The 18,415-nt window shown below is 44.0% G+C and overlaps 1 protein-coding gene across 1 annotated transcript in view; it reads right to left on the bottom strand.

The window, feature by feature from the left end:
• The window catches only part of LOC135540056 (myoD family inhibitor-like), a 42,759-nt gene that overhangs the window by 13,077 nt on the left and 11,267 nt on the right, over window positions 1-18,415 (bottom strand). The window lies entirely within an intron of this gene.

Below are 18,415 nucleotides of genomic sequence, written 5' to 3'. Positions count from 1 at the left end.
ACCACCATTTCCCCGTTAGTTAACACTATCATACGTAATTTCCGGTCACAACTTGCAGACTTGTTTACGTGTTGCTGTGCATCTTGTGCATTTTGTTGCCAACCTTACTTTGCTACCTGACAACTTTACGGTTTTTACTTTTTAATTACCGTTTACATTTTGGGTTTTTCCCTCTCAACTTTTTTTCATTCAACTTTTTTACTCCGGACGCTTTATCTGGACGTGATTCGTCAGGAGCTCCACCAGCCGAAGCTAAGTAGTAACATTAACATGATGCTTTATCTGGACGTGATTCGTCAGGACCTCCAACAGCCGGATCTAAGTAGTAACATTAACATGATGCTTTAATTGGACGTGATTCGTCAGGACCTCCACCAGCCGAAGCTAAGTAGTAACATTAACATGATGCTTTATCTGGACGTGATTCGTCAGGACCACCAACAGCGGAAGCTAAGTAGTAACATTAACATGATGCTTTATCTGGACGTGGTTCGTCAGGACCTCCAACAGTCAAAGCTAAGTAGTAACATTAACATGATGCTTTATCTGGGCGTGATTCGTCAGGACCACCAACAGCGGAAGCTAAGTAGTAACATTAACATGATGCTTTATCTGGACGTGGTTCGTCAGGACCTCCAACAGTCAAAGCTAAGTAGTAACATTAACATGATGCCTTCTAATTGCAGTCGCTGTACTCATAATATACAGGAGAACGATCACCTTATGGCGAGGATAGCTGTGCTGCAAGCCCAGCTTCAGAAGTCATCGTTAGGCAAGGGTCATTTCAAGTGTAATTTCAAGGGTAATTTCAGTGTAGGAAAGGATGAAACAGCGTCTGTGCCACCAGTAAGTACAGATAGTAAAGTTAGTATAAATCCCCTCGCCAGTCCCCACAGCCGGACAACTTTCTCATGGTTTCTGGAGGGAAATGCTGTTGGAATGCTCAACCGGTGTTGCTCATTCAGCCAACAGAAACTTTCAACCGGTTTTCCCCATTAAGCAGCGAGTTGGAGTCTGAGGCCGAGCCTTCTCTGGTCTCTACTCCTCCCGTTACGGGGTCTGAGACTCCGAAGCTTCCCACCATTAGCTTTGACAAATTGAAAACCCTAGTCATTGGCGACTCCATTACCCGCAGTATTAGACTTAAAACGAACCATCCATTGATCATACACTGTTTACCGGTGGGCAGGGCTACCGACGTTAAGGCTAATCTGAAGATGGTGCTGGCTAAAGCTAAAACTGGTGAGTGTAGAGAGTATAGAGATATTGTTATCCACGTCGGCACCAACGGTGTTAGGATGAAACAGTCAGAGGTCACCAAGCGCAACATAGCTTCTGCGTGTAAATCAGCTAGAAAGATGTGTCGGCATCGAGTAATTGTCTCTGGTCCCCTCCGAGTTAGGGGGAGTGATGAGCTCTACAGCAGAGTCTCACAACTCAATCAGTGGTTGAAAACTGTTTTCTGCCCCTCCCAAAAGATAGAATTTGTAGATAATTGCCCCTCCTTCTGGGACTCACCCACAAACAGGACCAAGCCTGACCTGTTGAGAAGTGACTGACTCCATCCCAGCTGGAGGGGTGCTCTCATCTTATCTACCAACATAGACAGGACTCTAACTCCTCTAGCTCCACAATGAAATAGGATGCAGGCCAGGCAGTAGGCTGTTAGCCAGCCTGCCAGCTTGGTGGAGTCTGCCACTAGCACAGTCAGTGTAGTCAGGTCAGCTATCCCCATTGAGACAGTGTCTGTGCCTCGACCTGGGTCGAAAACTAAACATGGCGGTGTTCGCCTTAGCAATCTAACTAGGATAAAGACCTCCTCCATTCCTGCCATTATTGAAAGAGATCGTGATACCTCACATCTCAAAATAGGGCTGCTTAATGTTAGATCCCTTACTTCAAAGGCAGTTATAGTCAATGAACTAATCACTGATCATAATCTTGATGTGATTGGCCTGACTGAAACATGGCTTAAGCCTGATGATGAGCCATCGATGGCTCTGAACGAACTTTATTTAACTCTTTGCAAACTGGAAACCATTTATCCGGAGGCTGCATTCATCGTTGTTGGGGATTTTAACAAGGCTAATCTGAAAACAAGACTCCCTAAATTTTATCAGCATATCGATTGCGCAACCAGGGGCGGAAAAACCTTGGATCACTGTTACTCTAACTTCCGCGACGCATATAAGGCCCTGCCCCGCCCCCCTTTCGGAAAAGCTGACCACGACTCCATTTTGCTGATACCTGCCTACAGACAAAAGCTAAAAAAGAAGCTCCCACGCTGAGGTCTGTCCAACGCTGGTCCGACCAAGCTGACTCCACACTCCAAGACTGCTTCCATCACGTGGACTGGGACATGTTTCGTATTGCGTCAAATAACAACATTGACGAATACGCTGATTCGGTGTGCGAGTTCATTAGAACGTGCGTTGAAGATGTCGTTCCCATAGCAACGATTAAAACGTTCCCAAACCAGAAACCTTGGATTGATGGCAGCATTCGCGTGAAACTGAAAGCTCGAACAACTGCTTTCAATCAGGGCAAGGTGTCTGGTAACATGACTGAATACAAACAATGCAGCTATTCCCTCCGTAAGGCTATCAAACAAGCTAAGCGTCAGTACAGAGACAAAGTAGAATCCCAATTCAACGGCTCAGACACAAGAGGCATGTGGCAGGGTCTACAGTCAATCACGGACTACAGGAAGAAATCCAGCCCAGTCACGGACCAGGATGTCTTGCTCCCAGGCAGACTAAATAACTTTTTTGCCCGCTTTGAGGACAATACAGTGCCACTGACACTGCCTGCAACGGAAAAATGCGGTCTCTCCTTCACTGCAGCCGAGGTGAGTAAAACATTTAAACGTGTTAACCCTCGCAAGGCTGCAGGCCCAGACGGCATCCCCAGCCGCGCCCTCAGAGCATGCGCAGACCAGCTGGCTGGTGTGTTTACGGACATATTCAATCAATCCCTATACCAGTCTGCTGTTCCCACATGCTTCAAGAGGGCCACCATCGTTCCTGTTCCCAAGAAAGCTAAGGTAACTGAGCTAAACGACTACCGCCCCGTAGCACTCACTTCCGTCATCATGAAGTGCTTTGAGAGACTAGTCAAGGACCATATCACCTCCACCCTACCTGACACCCTAGACCCACTCCAATTTGCTTACCGCTCAAATAGGTCCACAGATGATGCAATCTCAACCACACTGCACACTGCCCTAACCCATCTGGACAAGAGGAATACCTATGTGAGAATGCTGTTCATCGACTACAGCTCGGCATTCAACACCATAGTACCCTCCAAGCTCGTCATCAAGCTTGAGAACCTGGGTCTCGACCCCGCCCTGTGCAACTGGGTACTGGACTTCCTGACGGGCCGCCCCCAGGTGGTGAGGGTAGGTAACAACATCTCCTCCCTGCTGATCCTCAACACTGGGGCCCCACAAGGGTGCGTTCTGAGCCCTCTCCTGTACTCCCTGTTCACCCACGACTGCGTGGCCACGCACGCCTCCAACTCAATCATCAAGTTTGCGGACGACACAACAGTGGTAGGCTTGATTACCAACAACAACGAGACGGCCTACAGGGAGGAGGTGAGGGCCCTCGGAGTGTGGTGTCAGGAAAATAACCTCACACTCAACGTCAACAAAACTAAGGAGATGATTGTGGACTTCAGGAAACAGCAGAGGGAACACCCCCCTATCCACATCGATGGAACAGTAGTGGAGAGAGTAGCAAGTTTTAAGTTCCTCGGCATACACATCACAGACAAACTGAATTGGTCCACTCACACAGACAGCATCGTGAAGAAGGCGCAGCAGCGCCTCTTCAACCTCAGGAGGCTGAAGAAATTCGGCTTGTCACCAAAAGCACTCACAAACTTCTACAGATGCACAATCGAGAGCATCCTGGCGGGCTGTATCACCGCCTGGTACGGCAACTGCTCCGCCCTCAATCGTAAGGCTCTCCAGAGGGTAGTGATGTCTGCACAATGCATCATCGGGGGCAAACTACCTGCCCTCCAGGACACCTACACCACCCGATGTTACAGGAAGGCCATAAAGATCATCAAGGACATCAACCACCCGAGCCACTGCCTGTTCACCCCGCTATCATCCAGAAGGCGAGGTCAGTACAGGTGCATCAAAGCTGGGACCGAGAGACTGAAAAACAGCTTCTATCTCAAGGCCATCAGACTGTTAAACAGCCACCACTAACATTGAGTGGCTGCTGCCAACACACTGACACTGACTCAACTCCAGCCACTTTAATAATGGGAATTGATGGGAAATGATGTAAATATATCACTAGCCACTTTAAACAATGCTACCTTATATAATGTTACTTACCCTACATTATTCATCTCATATGCATACGTATATACTGTACTCTATATCATCGACTGCATCTGTCAGGATTTGGCCAGGGTTGTTCCAGTTGTTTGTCAGTAGATGTCCCCATTGTGCTTTTTGTCCCTGTGTTTTTCCCTTGACCCTCATTATTGTTTGCACCTGTGTCTCGTTTCCCCAGATTGTATTTAAACCCTTTGTTTCCCTCAGTTCTGTGCTCTGTGTTTGTATGTTAGCACCCTGCCCTAGTGTTCTGTGTGCTCTTGTCGATTCCGGGTAACGTTCTTGTGGTATTCTGTTTTTTTGTTTTAGTTTAGTTTTGGTGAGTTTCTTTTTAGATCTTTTTGTGTTTTTCCTTCCACCTTTTGGATTTGCCATTTTTTATTTTTAGGATTTTTTCTTCATTAAATACACCGTCTTAAGTACTGCTGTGTCTGCCTCATAACTCAGTTGGTTAAGTGACTGTTTCTCACTGCCCAGGTTCGAAACCGGGTCCTTCCTTATGTAATACATGTATCACTAGCCACTTTAACTATGCCACTTTGTTTGCATACTCATCTCATATGTATATACTGTACTCGATACCATCTACTGTATCTTGCCTATGCTGCTCTGCACCATCACTCACTCATATATCCTTATGTACATATTCTTTATCCCCTTACACTGTGTATAAGACAGTAGATTAGGAATTGTTAGTTAGATTACTTGTTGGTTATTACTGCATTGTCGGAACTAGAAGCACAAGTATTTCGCTACACTCGCATTAACATCTGCTAACCATGTGTATGTGACAAATAAAATTTGATTTGATTTGAATTTACTGTGTTAAACAAGGCCTCACCTCCTGGTTACACTTGTGACCATTTCCCCCGTGCATCTCGCAAAGGCGGAGGTGTTGCTAACATTTACGATAGCAAATTTTCATTTACAAAAAAAATGGCGTTTTCGTCTTTTGAGCTTCTCGTCATGAAATCTATGCAGCATATCCAATCACTTTTTATCGCTACTGTTTACAGGCCTCCTGGACCATATATACCGTTCCTCATTGAGTTCCCTGAATTCCTATCGGACCTTGTAGTCATAGCAGATAATATTCAAATTTTTGGTGACTTTAATATTCACATGGAAAAGTCCACAGACCCACTCCAAAAGGCTTTCAAGACAAAATCATCTCAGTGGGTTTTGTCCAACATGACCTACTCACTGTCACAGTCATACTCTGGACCTAGTTTTGTCCAATGGAATAAATGTTGTGGATCGTAATGTTTTTTCTCATAATCCTGGACTATCGGACCACCATTTTATTACGTTTGCAATCGCAACAAATAATCTGCTCAGATCCCAACCAAGGAAAATCAAAAGTCGTGCTATAAATTCACATACAACACAAAGATTCCTTGATGCCCTTCCAGACTCCCTCTGCCTACCCAAGGACGTCAAAGAACAAAAATCTGTTAACCACCTAACTGAGGAACTCAATTTAACCTTGTGCAATACCCTAGATGCAGTTGCACCCCTAAAAACATTTCTCATAAGAAACTAGCTCCCTGCTATACAGAAAATACCCGAGCTCTGAAGCAAGCTTCCAGAAAATTGGAACGGAAATGGCGCCACACCAAACTGGAATTCTTCCAACTAGCTTGGAAAGACAGTACCTTGCAGTATCGAAGAGCCCTCACTGCTGCTCGATCATCCTATTTTTCCAACTTATTTGAGGAAAATAAGAACAATCCGAAATGTATGTTTTATACTGTCGCAAAGCTAACTAAAAAGCAACATTCCCCAAGTGAGGATGGCTTTCACTTCAGCAGTAATAAATTCATGAACTTCTTTGAGGAAAAGATCATGATCATTAGAAAGCAAATTACGGACTCCTCTTTAAATCTGCATCAGTTTGTTATATCTGGAGTACTTCTCTTGTCTTATCCGGTGTCCTGTGTGAATTTAAGTATGCTCTCTCTATTTCTCTCTCTCTTTCTTTCTCTCTGAGGACCTGAGCACTTGCACCATGCCTCAGGACTACCTGGCATGATGACTCCTTGCTGTCCCCAGAGGTGCTGACTTGCTGCGCCCTCGACAACTACTGTGATTATTATTTGACCATTCTGGTCATTTATGAACATTTGAACATCTTGGCCATGTTCTGTTATAATCTCCACCCAGCACAGCCAGAAGAGGACTGGCCACCCCTGATAGCCTGGTTCCTCTCTAGGGTTCTTCCCAGGTTTTGGCCTTTCTAGGGAGATTTTCATTGCCACAGTCCTTCTACAGCTGCATTGCTTGCTGTTTGGGGTTTTAGGCTGGGTTTCTGTACAGCACTTTGAGATATCAGCTGATGTATGAAGGGCTATATTTAATTTGATCAACGTTTCCCTGTTAGTTAACACTATCACTGTTTCCGTGTTTGTTAACAGAGGCAACGTTGCCCTGTTAACACTCAACTACACTTGTTTTGAGATCAAAGCCAGAGCTTAATTTAACCATGTGTGCACATTTTGTTCATATCCTTTGCTAGTTAGAGTTATTAGTCCAGTTATAGATAGTTTGTAGTCAGCAATAAGGGAGTGATTACCTCCTACAAGATTACAAAAGTGTACATTTCTAGACATTATGAAAATCAAGTGAGGTAAAGAGCTTTTTTCTCTTAAAGGGACAGTGCTGTATTTTGAGACGACTGTTAAACTAATTTAAACAGGTACAGCAGTAAACACGTGCCGGAAGTTACACGGAAGCTCAGCAGACCTGAAAATTGCTCAGTGATTAACATTTTTTGAGGGAACATTGGACAGGACACACATTCATCTGGAAGTAACATAGAGAAGAGAGAGACTGGGACAGGACACACATTCATCTGGAAGTAACAGAGAGAGAAGAGAGACTGGGACTTCATCTGGGACAGGACTGGGACACATTCACCTGGAAGTAACAGACAGAAGAGAGAGACTGGGACAGGACACACATTCATCTGGAAGTAACAGAGAGAGAAGAGAGAGACTGGGACAGGACACACATTCATCTGGAAGTAACAGAGAGAGAAGAGAGAGACTGGGACAGGACACACATTCATCTGGAAGTAACAGAGAGAGAAGAGAGAGACTGGGACAGGACACACATTCATCTGGAAGTAACAGAGAGAGAAGAGAGAGACTGGGACAGGACACACATTCATCTGGAAGTAACAGAGAGAGAAGAGAGAGACTGGGACAGGACACACATTCATCTGGAAGTAACAGAGAGAGAAGAGAGAGACTGGGACAGGACACACATTCATCTGGAAGTAACAGAGAGAGAAGAGAGAGACTGGGACAGGACACACATTCATCTGGAAGTAACAGAGAGAGAAGAGAGAGACTGGGACAGGACACATTCATCTGGAAGTAACAGAGAGAGAAGAGAGAGACTGGGACAGGACACACATTCATCTGGAAGTAACAGAGAGAGAAGAGAGAGACTGGGACAGGACACACATTCATCTGGAAGTAACAGAGAGAGAGAGAGACTGGGACAGGACACACATTCACCTGGAAGTAACAGAGAGAAGAGAGAGACTGGGACAGGACACACATTCATCTGGAAGTAAGAGAGAGAAGAGAGAGACTGGGACAGGACAGGAAGTAACAGAGAAGAGAGAGACTGGGACAGGACACACATTCATCTGGAAGTAACAGAGAGAGAAGAGAGAGACTGGGACAGGACACACATTCATCTGGAAGTAACAGAGAGAGAAGAGACTGGGACAGGACACACATTCATCTGAGAGAAGAGAGAGACTGGGACAGGACACACATTCATCTGGAAGTAACAGAGAGAGAAGAGAGAGACTGGGACAGGACACACATTCATCTGGAAGTAACAGAGAGAGAAGAGAGAGACTGGGACAGGACACACATTCATCTGGAAGTAACAGAGAGAGAAGAGAGAGACTGGGACAGGACACACATTCATCTGGAAGTAACAGAGAGAGAAGAGAGAGACTGGGACAGGACACACATTCATCTGGAAGTAACAGAGAGAGAAGAGAGAGACTGGGACAGGACACACATTCATCTGGAAGTAACAGAGAGAGAAGAGAGAGAAAAGAGAGACTGGGACAGGACACACATTCATCTGGAGGTAACAGAGAGAGAAGAGAGAGAGAAGAGAGACTAAGACAAAGGCAATACACATTCACAAAGCCTTTATGAAGGTTACTTAAAAAGGCTATAAACTGTTCTACTTGAATTCTTCTGAAGTTATTGAATGTCTCCTCTTCCTCCATACATGTTGCTGAGAACAGCTGAAACATCAATATTTTATCACTGTGGCTGCTTTGTTCTGTCTTTGATAGAGTTGCCAATGTACTCAAGGACTACCACATATAATACGCATACACATGGACCGAGAACACACACACACACTCTGTTTCATACTGTAGATTCCACTAGCAGGACATATCCCTTCTGCCATTGAATGTCTACTGCTAGCCATTTCCAACCTTCAAGCTGTTCACTGGATGGGACAGGCTGTATAATTACTCCTCTCCCTCAAAGACAGAGTGAGTGAGAACATCATTGTGTGAGGGAGTGTATGAGTATGTGTGATGTGTGTGTGTGTGTGTGTGTGTGTGTGTGTGTGTGTGTGTGTGTGTGTGTGTGTGTGTGTGTGTGTGTGTGTGTGTGTGTGTGTGTGTGCGTGTGTGTGTGTGTGTGTGCATCTGGAGAATCCAACCCCTTTTGACTGTTTAGTAGGGGTGTGTGTGAAATCTGCATTGTGTTTGTGAGGACATATGTATATAGTGCATTAAATGTATGTATATAGTGCATTAAATGTATATAGTGCATTAAAAGTATGTATATAGTGCATTAAATGTATGTGAGTATACATGTTTTATATGCGCCTGCTGGAGCCAGGCGGTCCATAATGAAGCTGTAATTATGCAGGGCAACACACAGGTTGTGGGCCTCTGAGAGGTGCAGACTCATTCCTGGGCAAATGGGAGCCAGCTGGGTTTGATCTGCCATCCCACACACACACACACACACACACACACACACACACACACACACACACACACACACACACACACACACACACACACACACACACACACACACACACACTCCTGCGGAAGGCCTCAACCACCCCAGCCCCGTTTATTTACTCTACTCTCTCTTCTCTTCTCTATCCTGTCTCTTCCTCCCTCCTGCTTCTCAGTCTCTCACTCTTCTGTCCTCATCTCCTTTCCCTCTATTTTACCATTCTTTCCTCTATCTTTCTTCATCCTTCCCTCACTCCCTCCCATCGTGGTGAAGTAGGTATTCATGGACTCCCCTAAGCAGTCAGCCACTGCCTGCTAACAGTGACCACAGCAGCCGTTCTGATCTACTCCACCTCTACTCACATTTAGTTCTCACATAAGATACACAACTTTCTCTCTCGCTATTCTTCCTCCCATCTGGACCATAAGACTCCTACTCTCATCAGAAACACACAGGGAAGGGGAAACACATGAGACTACATTATAGAGTGAGACAGATCCTCTACCGCAAGCGCCGGGCCTCTACCGCAGGCGCCGGGCCTCTACCGCAGGCGCCGGGCCTCTACCGCAGGCGCCGCGCCTCTACCGCAGGCGCCGGGCCTCTACCGCAGGCGCCTGGCCTCTACCGCAGGCGCCGGGCCTCTACCGCAGGCGCCGGGCCTCTACCGCCGGCGCCACGCCTCTACCGCCGGCGCCACGCCTCTACCGCCGGCGCCACGCCTCTACCGCAGGCGCCATGTTGTTTCTCTGTGGTTTATAAAAACCCAAGGTGCCTTACTCGCTCATATTTTCTACTTTTTTAACAGCTTATTTAAAACTGCTGTTGGGAGAACTTTAAAAGACATCTTTAAAACTACTGTAAACGTCTGCTTTTACGGAAAAGATTGGTTCCTTTGTCCGTAACCACATGTTGCAGTATATTCTTTAACTGTGTTGTTGCAAAATCAAATGTATTACCACACTCTCGTTGTGTGTCAACTTTGCTAAAAAAGGTTTCTGGGAAGCTGTGTCTGTCACGACTTCCGCCGAAGTCGGCTCCTCTCCTTGTTCGGGCGGCGTTACCGGCTTTCTAGCCATCGACGCTCCATTTTTCATGTATCCATTTGTTTTGTCTTGTTCCCTGCACACCTGGTTTTCATTCCCCAATCAATCTACATGTATTTATTCCTCTGTTCCCCATCATGTCTTTGTGTCAGATTGTTTATGTTACGTGTGTATTGTTGACGCACCAGACTGGCTTGTTTTTTCCGTGTTATTTTTCATGAAGATGTTTATTGTTAAACATAATTCTTGTGACTGTTTTGCACGTTTTGCACTTTTGCCTAAATAAAGTGTGCGCCTGTTCACAAATCTCTGCTGTCCTGCACCTGACTTCGCTACCAGTACGCACACACCTGACAATGTCCTTACAAACAGTACACATGAACTACAACACAGTAGCCATTTTCAAGGTGAGATCGCCTGCACTGTTATTTCCTCTTTCTTTTATATTTTAGTGAGCAAAATCCAATACTCCCAACTAAAATCCATATTTGACTTTTGAGACATCAAAAACCCTCAAACAACATGGTGGAAGTAAACATGTTTACACAGAGAAACGAATCATCATCATTATTATTAATATCAAAGCCAGCAAAACAACATGCTAGGATAAATAGGAAAAGTGTGTGTGTGTGTTCTCACTGCGAGTGTTGACCTGGATGTGAGCAGGATCATAGAAGAGGGGAAATGCTTCCTCTACACCCTGTCTCTCCCCCGCTCACACACCGCCCCATATACAGAGACACACACTCCTTGTGTCCCTCCTCCAAATGTGGAAGACATTTCAAAGGCAGCGGCCGCCATGCTGCTTCCATTATAGTCAATCAGGGCCTGAACCAGATATTAAAGCACTAGCCAGGGGAGCCGCCGTCAATACACTGACTGTTCTCTGTGTGTGTGTGGTTCTGAAGTATGTGTGTCTGAAAATCAGTGGCATCTATTGTTCACTCTATTGTTGTATCATTCTTTCTATCTATACTGAACAAAAATATGAACACAGCATGTAAAGTGTTGGTCCCATAGTTCATGAGCTTAAATAAAAGATCCCAGACATTTTCTGGAGGCAGAAGAATATTATTTTGCTAAAATTGTGCGCACACATTTGTTTATATCCCTGTTAGTGAGCCTTTCTCCTTTGCCAAGATAATCTGACAGTTGTGGCATATCAAGAAGCTGATTAAACAGCATGATCATTACACAGGTGCACCTTGTCCTGGAGGCAATAAAAAGCCAATCTAAAATATGCAGTTTTGTCACAACACAATGCCACAGATGTCTCAAGTTGTGAGGGAGCGTGCAATTGGCATGTTGAGTGCAGGAATGTCCACCAGAGCTATTGTCAGATAATTGAATGCTAATGTCTCTACCATAAGCCGTATCCAATGTCATTTTAGAAATTTGACAGTATGCCCAACCAGCATCACAACCACAGACCACATGTAACCATGGTAGCCCAGGACCTCCACATCCGGCTTCTTTACCTGAGAGATCGTCTGAGACCAGCCACCCGGACAGCTGATGAAACTCAGGAGTATTTCTGTCTGTAGTAAAGCCGTTTTTGGGGAAAAACTCATTCTCAAAAACCCCTGCTCAGTCATGTGAAATCCATAGATTAGGGCCTAATGATTCTATTTCAATTGACTGATTTCCTTATATGAACTGTAACTCAAAATCATTGAAATTATTGCATTTATATTTTTGTTCAGTATATCAGCATTCTATCAATAATTATATCATTTAATATCTTGTTCTATCGTTCTTTTTATCTATCCTGTACCTTGAACAGTTCTTATGGTTTCTCGTAGACATGAGGGTTAAACACCAAAACAAATGGGTTGTGCCTCCAAGCCCTTGTCTGCCCTTAGTATGCCACCACCATTGGACCAAAACAAATCTGAACCCAATATCAAATGTGACTAGAGCCAATTCTATAATGGCACTCATGCCAAACCCCCAAACCACCAAACCGTGAAGTGATTTCCGAGATCTGAGAATGGTGAATCTCTAATTCAAATCAGACCAAAGTAATCAAGCAATGCTGGAGCTAGCTGAGTATACACACACATGTTGGTGTGTGTTTGTGTGTGCGTGTGTGTGTGTGTTTGTGTGTGTGTGTGTGTTCTCGTGTGCGTGCATTAGTAATGTGGGAAAATTAAACACAGATACATAATCGGGATATTATTTTTGACTCGATGGGGAGGAGGATGGGGTGATGATGGGTCACTGGATCAGCACAAACTTCCAGTACGGACGGTTTGTTATGTAGATGTACAAAGGAGTGAAGATGGATGCCGTTTAAATACTATGAGGGTGGTTGATTAATCAAGAGTGAGGCGGACTTGTGGTTAATTAAGATTGGATGCAGGTGAGCAAATTAGAGAATGACCGATAATCGGTTGGGCCAATATTTGTTACGATATTAACCTGTGACTATCGATGCAGCCGATGTCCCCTACGTAGTATGAGCACACTAGCGCCTTGTGTAAAATGGTGCAAACTGGTGAGGAACATCTGGCTGGACTGCATTTTGTTAGCTAACCACTTATGCTGGATATATTTTAGCTTAAGGACACTTGATTGATGACACACGGCATGTATACATTTTAAAAGTGTTCAAGGAACGGTTCAAGGAACAGAACCGAAAAGTAGAATATTTTTAAAGGACCAGTGATCCATACTGTTCTGGAAAAGAACCGTTATTTTGATGGGAACCGGTTAGTAATGTTCCTTTATGTAACAGACATTTTTTTCTAGTCCCACAACAAAATGCAGTAAAGCGCCTATGCAAAGCCATCACTGAAACCTATTCCAGTGTCTGCCTGCAGCCTGGAAATCTTTACCTGTGTGTGTTTAAGCACAGAGAATGGATTAACCTTTTCAATGCTAGTTAGGGATACCATCGGCCTAGTTATCACGTAGGATTTATTAACTACAAAAAGGTAAGATGTATTTTACATTTTGGTACCACTCTGCACACACACAAGCTGGTTAGCTGGCTGCTCAAAAGGACATTCAAAGTTCCTCCATATAAGCCAATCCTCCTAGGTATAATTCTGTGTAACTAATTCATATAATGCATGTCATAAGATGCCCAGTGCTTCAAGCCTCCTCAACCCTCTCTCGCTCTCTCCACACTTGTACAATTTCAGATGCATCTTGCGCCATAGGCTACACTTGTCTGTTCATCACACATGTAGACAACTAGCTTGCCAGCTCTATCCACACTGATTGGTGAAGTAATTCAATTAGCTAAAAAAAGAAATAAAAATAGTGGACTTCATAGGTTAAAAAAATAGAAAATAACAATTTAAACCTGTACTTTTTTGGGGTTCAAACACATTCAGAACTTTATTTTGCTGGTCGGAACAGTGGAACGAAACAAAAAAGATTGTGGTTCTGTTCAGAACTAAACTATTGGAAAATGATTTTGCTTCCAACCCCAGATGTCCATATACAGTGCCTTGCGAAAGTATTCGGCCCCCTTGAACTTTGCGACCTTTTGCCACATTTCAGGCTTCAAACATAAAGATATAAAACTGTATTTTTTGTGAAGAATCAACAACAAGTGGGACACAATCATGAAGTGGAACGACATTAATTGGATATTTCAAACTTCTTTAACAAATCAAAAACTGAAAAATTGGGCGTGCAAAATTATTCAGCCCCCTTACCCCCCTTACTTTGTAGCGCCACCTTTTGCTGCGATTACAGCTGTAAGTCGCTTGGGGTATGTCTCTATCAGTTTTGCACATCGAGAGACTGACATTTTTTCTCATTCCTCCTTGCAAAACAGCTCGAGCTCAGTGAGGTTGGATGGAGAGCATTTGTGAACAGCAGTTTTCAGTTCTTTCCACAGATTCTCAATTGGATTCAGGTCTGGACTTTGACTTGGCCATTCTAACACCTGGATATGTTTATTTTTTAACCATTCCATTGTAGATTTTGCTTTATGTTTTGGATCATTGTCTTGTTGGAAGACAAATCTCCGTCCCAGTCTCAGGTCTTTTGCAGACTCCATCAGGTTTTCTTCCAGAATGGTCCTGTATTTGGCTCCATTCATCTTCCCATCAATTTTAACCATCTTCCCTGTCCCTGCTGAAGAAAAGCAGGCCCAAACCATGATGCTGCCACCACCATGTTTGACAGTGGGTATTTTGTGTTCAGGGTGATGAGCTGTGTTGCTTTTACGCCAAACATAATGTTTTGCATTGTTGCCAAAAAGTTCATTTTTGGTTTCATCTGACCAGAGCACCTTCTTCCACATGTTTGGTGTGTCTCCCAGGTGGCTTGTGGCAAACTTTAAACGACAGTTTTTATGGATACCTTTAAGAAATGTCTTTCTTCTTGCCACTCTTCCATAAAGGCCAGATTTGTGCAATATTAGACTGATTGTTGTCCTATGGAAAGAGTCTCCCACCTCAGCTTTAGATATCTGCAGTTCATCCAGAGTGATCATGGGACTCTTGGCTGCATCTCTGATCAGTCTTCTCCTTGTATGAGCTGAAAGTTTAGAGGGACGGCCAGGTCTTGGTAGATTTGCAGTGGTCTGATACTCCTTCCATTTCAATAGTATCGCTTGCACAGTGCTCCTTGGGAGGTTTAAAGCTTGGGAAATCTTTTTGTATCCAAATCCGGCTTTAAACTTCTTCACAACAGTATCTCGGACCTGCCTGGTGTGTTCCTTGTTCTTCATGATGCTCTCTGCGCTTTTAACGGACCTCTGAGACTATCACAGTGCAGGTGCATTTATACGGAGACTTGATTACACACAGGTGGATTGTATTTATCATCATTAGTCATTTAGGTCAACATTGGATCATTCAGAGATCCTCAATGAACTTCTGGAGAGAGTTTGCTGCACTGAAAGTAAAGGGGCTGAATAATTTTGCACGCCCAATCTTTCAGTTTTTGATTTGTTAAAAAAGTTTGAAATATCCAATAAATGTCGTTCCACTTCATGATTGTGTCCCACTTGTTGTTGATTCTTCATAAAAAATACAGTTTTATATCTTTATGTTTGAAGCCTGAAATGTGGCAAAAGTTCGCAAAGTTCAAGGGGGCCGAATACTTTGGCAAGGCACTGTATAGGCTACAGGACATTACAAAACAACATACTGGCCACCAGCTAGCTAGAAAATTTGAGGCTAAGGTCAGCTCAACTACTTTATTTGTTATAACACATAGCAACACATAGCAAGCCAATTGTCTGCAAAAAAGTTCACTGGGTTAAATGACTCGTATTCTCTTTGTTGACAAATTGTTGCTTGTAAGAGAGTGACTGGTCTGAGACTGTCTTAAAGAGACAGCACACTTTATGAAAAAAGAGATCAGGCTGCTTCGAGGCATATATAGGCAAATATAATAGACTAAGATAAGTCCCAAATTGAAGGGAAACTGTGTGATTGTTTGTCATTTAGTCACCATAGATTCCACTGAAATCAGCCAAGACAAGCTCAATAACTCAATGCATGCACAAACTCCTATTGAATATGCATTCACCTGTATTGTGAGTAGGTCTATGGCATCTTGATTTCCCCCAGCTCTCACAGCCTCACGTCACAATGAGACGTCCAGCCATGTTTATCAAAAGTCACATTTTATAAGTTGTTCGAAACATAAAATGTTGAAGTATTTAAAGTTAAGTTTAGGCATTAACTCCAAATTCTTAAGGTTAGGAATTCACTCCGGATGGTTAAGGTGAGGGTTAAGGATTGGGATAGGCTTCAAACAAAAACATCAAAAATAACTTGCAATCTGCCATCATCGTCTGCAATGCCCTAGCAAAACTGAAACCTACTTGAATGTAACAGCGCTCACTGTTGCCCAGTGGCCAGTTTCCACGTCATCTCCCGACATCCTCAGACATGGACGGACGTTGAATACTGACTTGTGTCATGGGTGATGGGTGTTGTTTTACACTGGTTGTATCCTGTGCACGTGGCGAATACACTTAGAAATTTATGTAGTTAGATTGTCTCTGGGAAATTTTGTCATCACCATTTTCAAATTTAATGATATTGAAAAACGGCATAAAATATCAGCCTTAAAAAATCCATATTGGTCGTTCTCTAAAGCAAATTGGCATGGTCACAGCTCTAATAGGCCGCATTTCAATATGACTGTCTAGGCCCATATATGGAGTTCCTGCTCCAGGCCACATTCCAATATGACTGTCTGGGCCCGTATATGGAGTTCCTGCTCCAGGCCACATTCCAATATGACTGTCTGGGCCCATATATGGAGTTCCTGCTCCAGGCCACATTCCAATATGACTGTCTGGGCCCATATATGGAGTTCCTGCTCCAGGCCACATTCCAATATGACTGTCTGGGCCCATATATGGAGTTCCTGCTCCAGGCCACATTCCAATATGACTGTCTGGGCCCATATATGGAGTTCCTGCTCCAGGCCACATTCCAATATGACTGTCTGGGCCCATATATGGAGTTCCTGCTGTGTCGTCTGAAGCTTAAAGCTCCCCTCCCCAAAACTGCGTTATAAACTACACTCATGAGCGGCAATACACAGGAATATCACCATATCACAATAAAGCTGGACCATGTGGATGATAGAAATATGAGCTAGCAAACTCTGTAATGTGTCAAATTTGGCCAAAGAAGAGAGAGACCCAATTACTCTGACTCCATGAGGGGTCTATACTGATGTATCAGTAGGTAGGTTGATACTCTGACTCCATGAGGGGTCTATTTATTTTTGATTTTATTTCATCTTTTTTTAACCAGTTAGGCTAGTTGAGAACAAGTTCGCATTTACAACTGCGACCTGGCCAAGATAAAGCAAAGCAGTGCGACAGAAACAACAACACAGAGTTACACATGGAATAAACAAGCGTACAGTCAATAACACAATAGAAAAAAAGAACGTCTACATACAGTGTGTGCAAATGGCGTGAGGAGGTAAGGCAATAAATAGGCTATAGGAGCAAAGTAATTACAATTAAGCAGATTAACACTGGAGTGATAGATGAGCAGATGATGATGAGCAGATGATGATGTGCAAGTAGAGATACAGGTGTGCAAAAGAGCAGAAAAGTAAACTAAAACAATATGAGATGGAGGTAGGTAGATTGGGTGGGCTATTTACAGATGGACTATGTACAGCTGCAACGATCGGTTAGCTGCTCAGATAGCTGATGTTTAAAGTTAGCGAGGGAAATATAAGTCTCCAGCTTCAGCGATTTTTGTAATTCGTTCCAGTCACTGGCAGCAGAGAACTGGAAGGAAAGGTGGCCAAAGTTGGTGTTGGCTTTGGGGATGACCAGTGAGATATACCTGCTGGAGCGCGTGTTATGGGTGGCTGTTTTTATCATGACCAGTGAGCTGAGATAAGGCTGAGCTTTACTTATCATAGACTTATAGATGATCTGGAGCCAGTGGGTCTGGCGACGAATATGTGGCGAGGCCAGCCGACTGGAGCATACAGGTCGCAGTTGTGGGTGGTATAAGGCGCTTTGGTAACAAAACGTATGGCACTGTGATAGACAACATCCAATTTGCTGAGTAGAGTATTGGAGCCATTTTGTAGATGGCGTCACCGAAGTTGAGTATCGGTAGGATAGTCAGTTTTACTAGGGTAGGTTTGGCAGCGTGAGTGAAGGAGGCTTTGTTGCGAAATAGAAAGCCGATTCTAGATTTGATTTTGGATTGGATATGTTTACTATGAATCTGGAAGAAGAGTTTACAGTCGAGCCAGACACCGAGGCATTTGTAGTTGTCCACATATTCCAGGTCAGACCCGTCCAGAGTACTGATGCCAGTTGGGCGGGCAGGGAATGGTTGAAAAGCATGCATTTGGTTTTACTAGCGTTTAAGAACAGTTGGAGGCCATGGAAGGAGTGTTGTATGGCATTGAAGCTCATCTGGAGGTGAGTTAACACAGTGTGCAAAGAAGGACCAGATGTATACAGAATGGTGTCGTCTGCATAGAGGTGGATCAGGGAATCACCTGCAGCAAGAGCGACATCAGTGATATATACAGAG

The sequence above is a fragment of the Oncorhynchus masou genome, chromosome 5 (assembly GCF_036934945.1).
Source record: "Oncorhynchus masou masou isolate Uvic2021 chromosome 5, UVic_Omas_1.1, whole genome shotgun sequence".
In the NCBI taxonomy this organism is placed as follows: Eukaryota; Metazoa; Chordata; class Actinopteri; order Salmoniformes; family Salmonidae; genus Oncorhynchus; species Oncorhynchus masou.
Note: the sequence above shows the minus strand (reverse complement) of the source record. Positions and strands in the feature narration are given on the sequence as shown.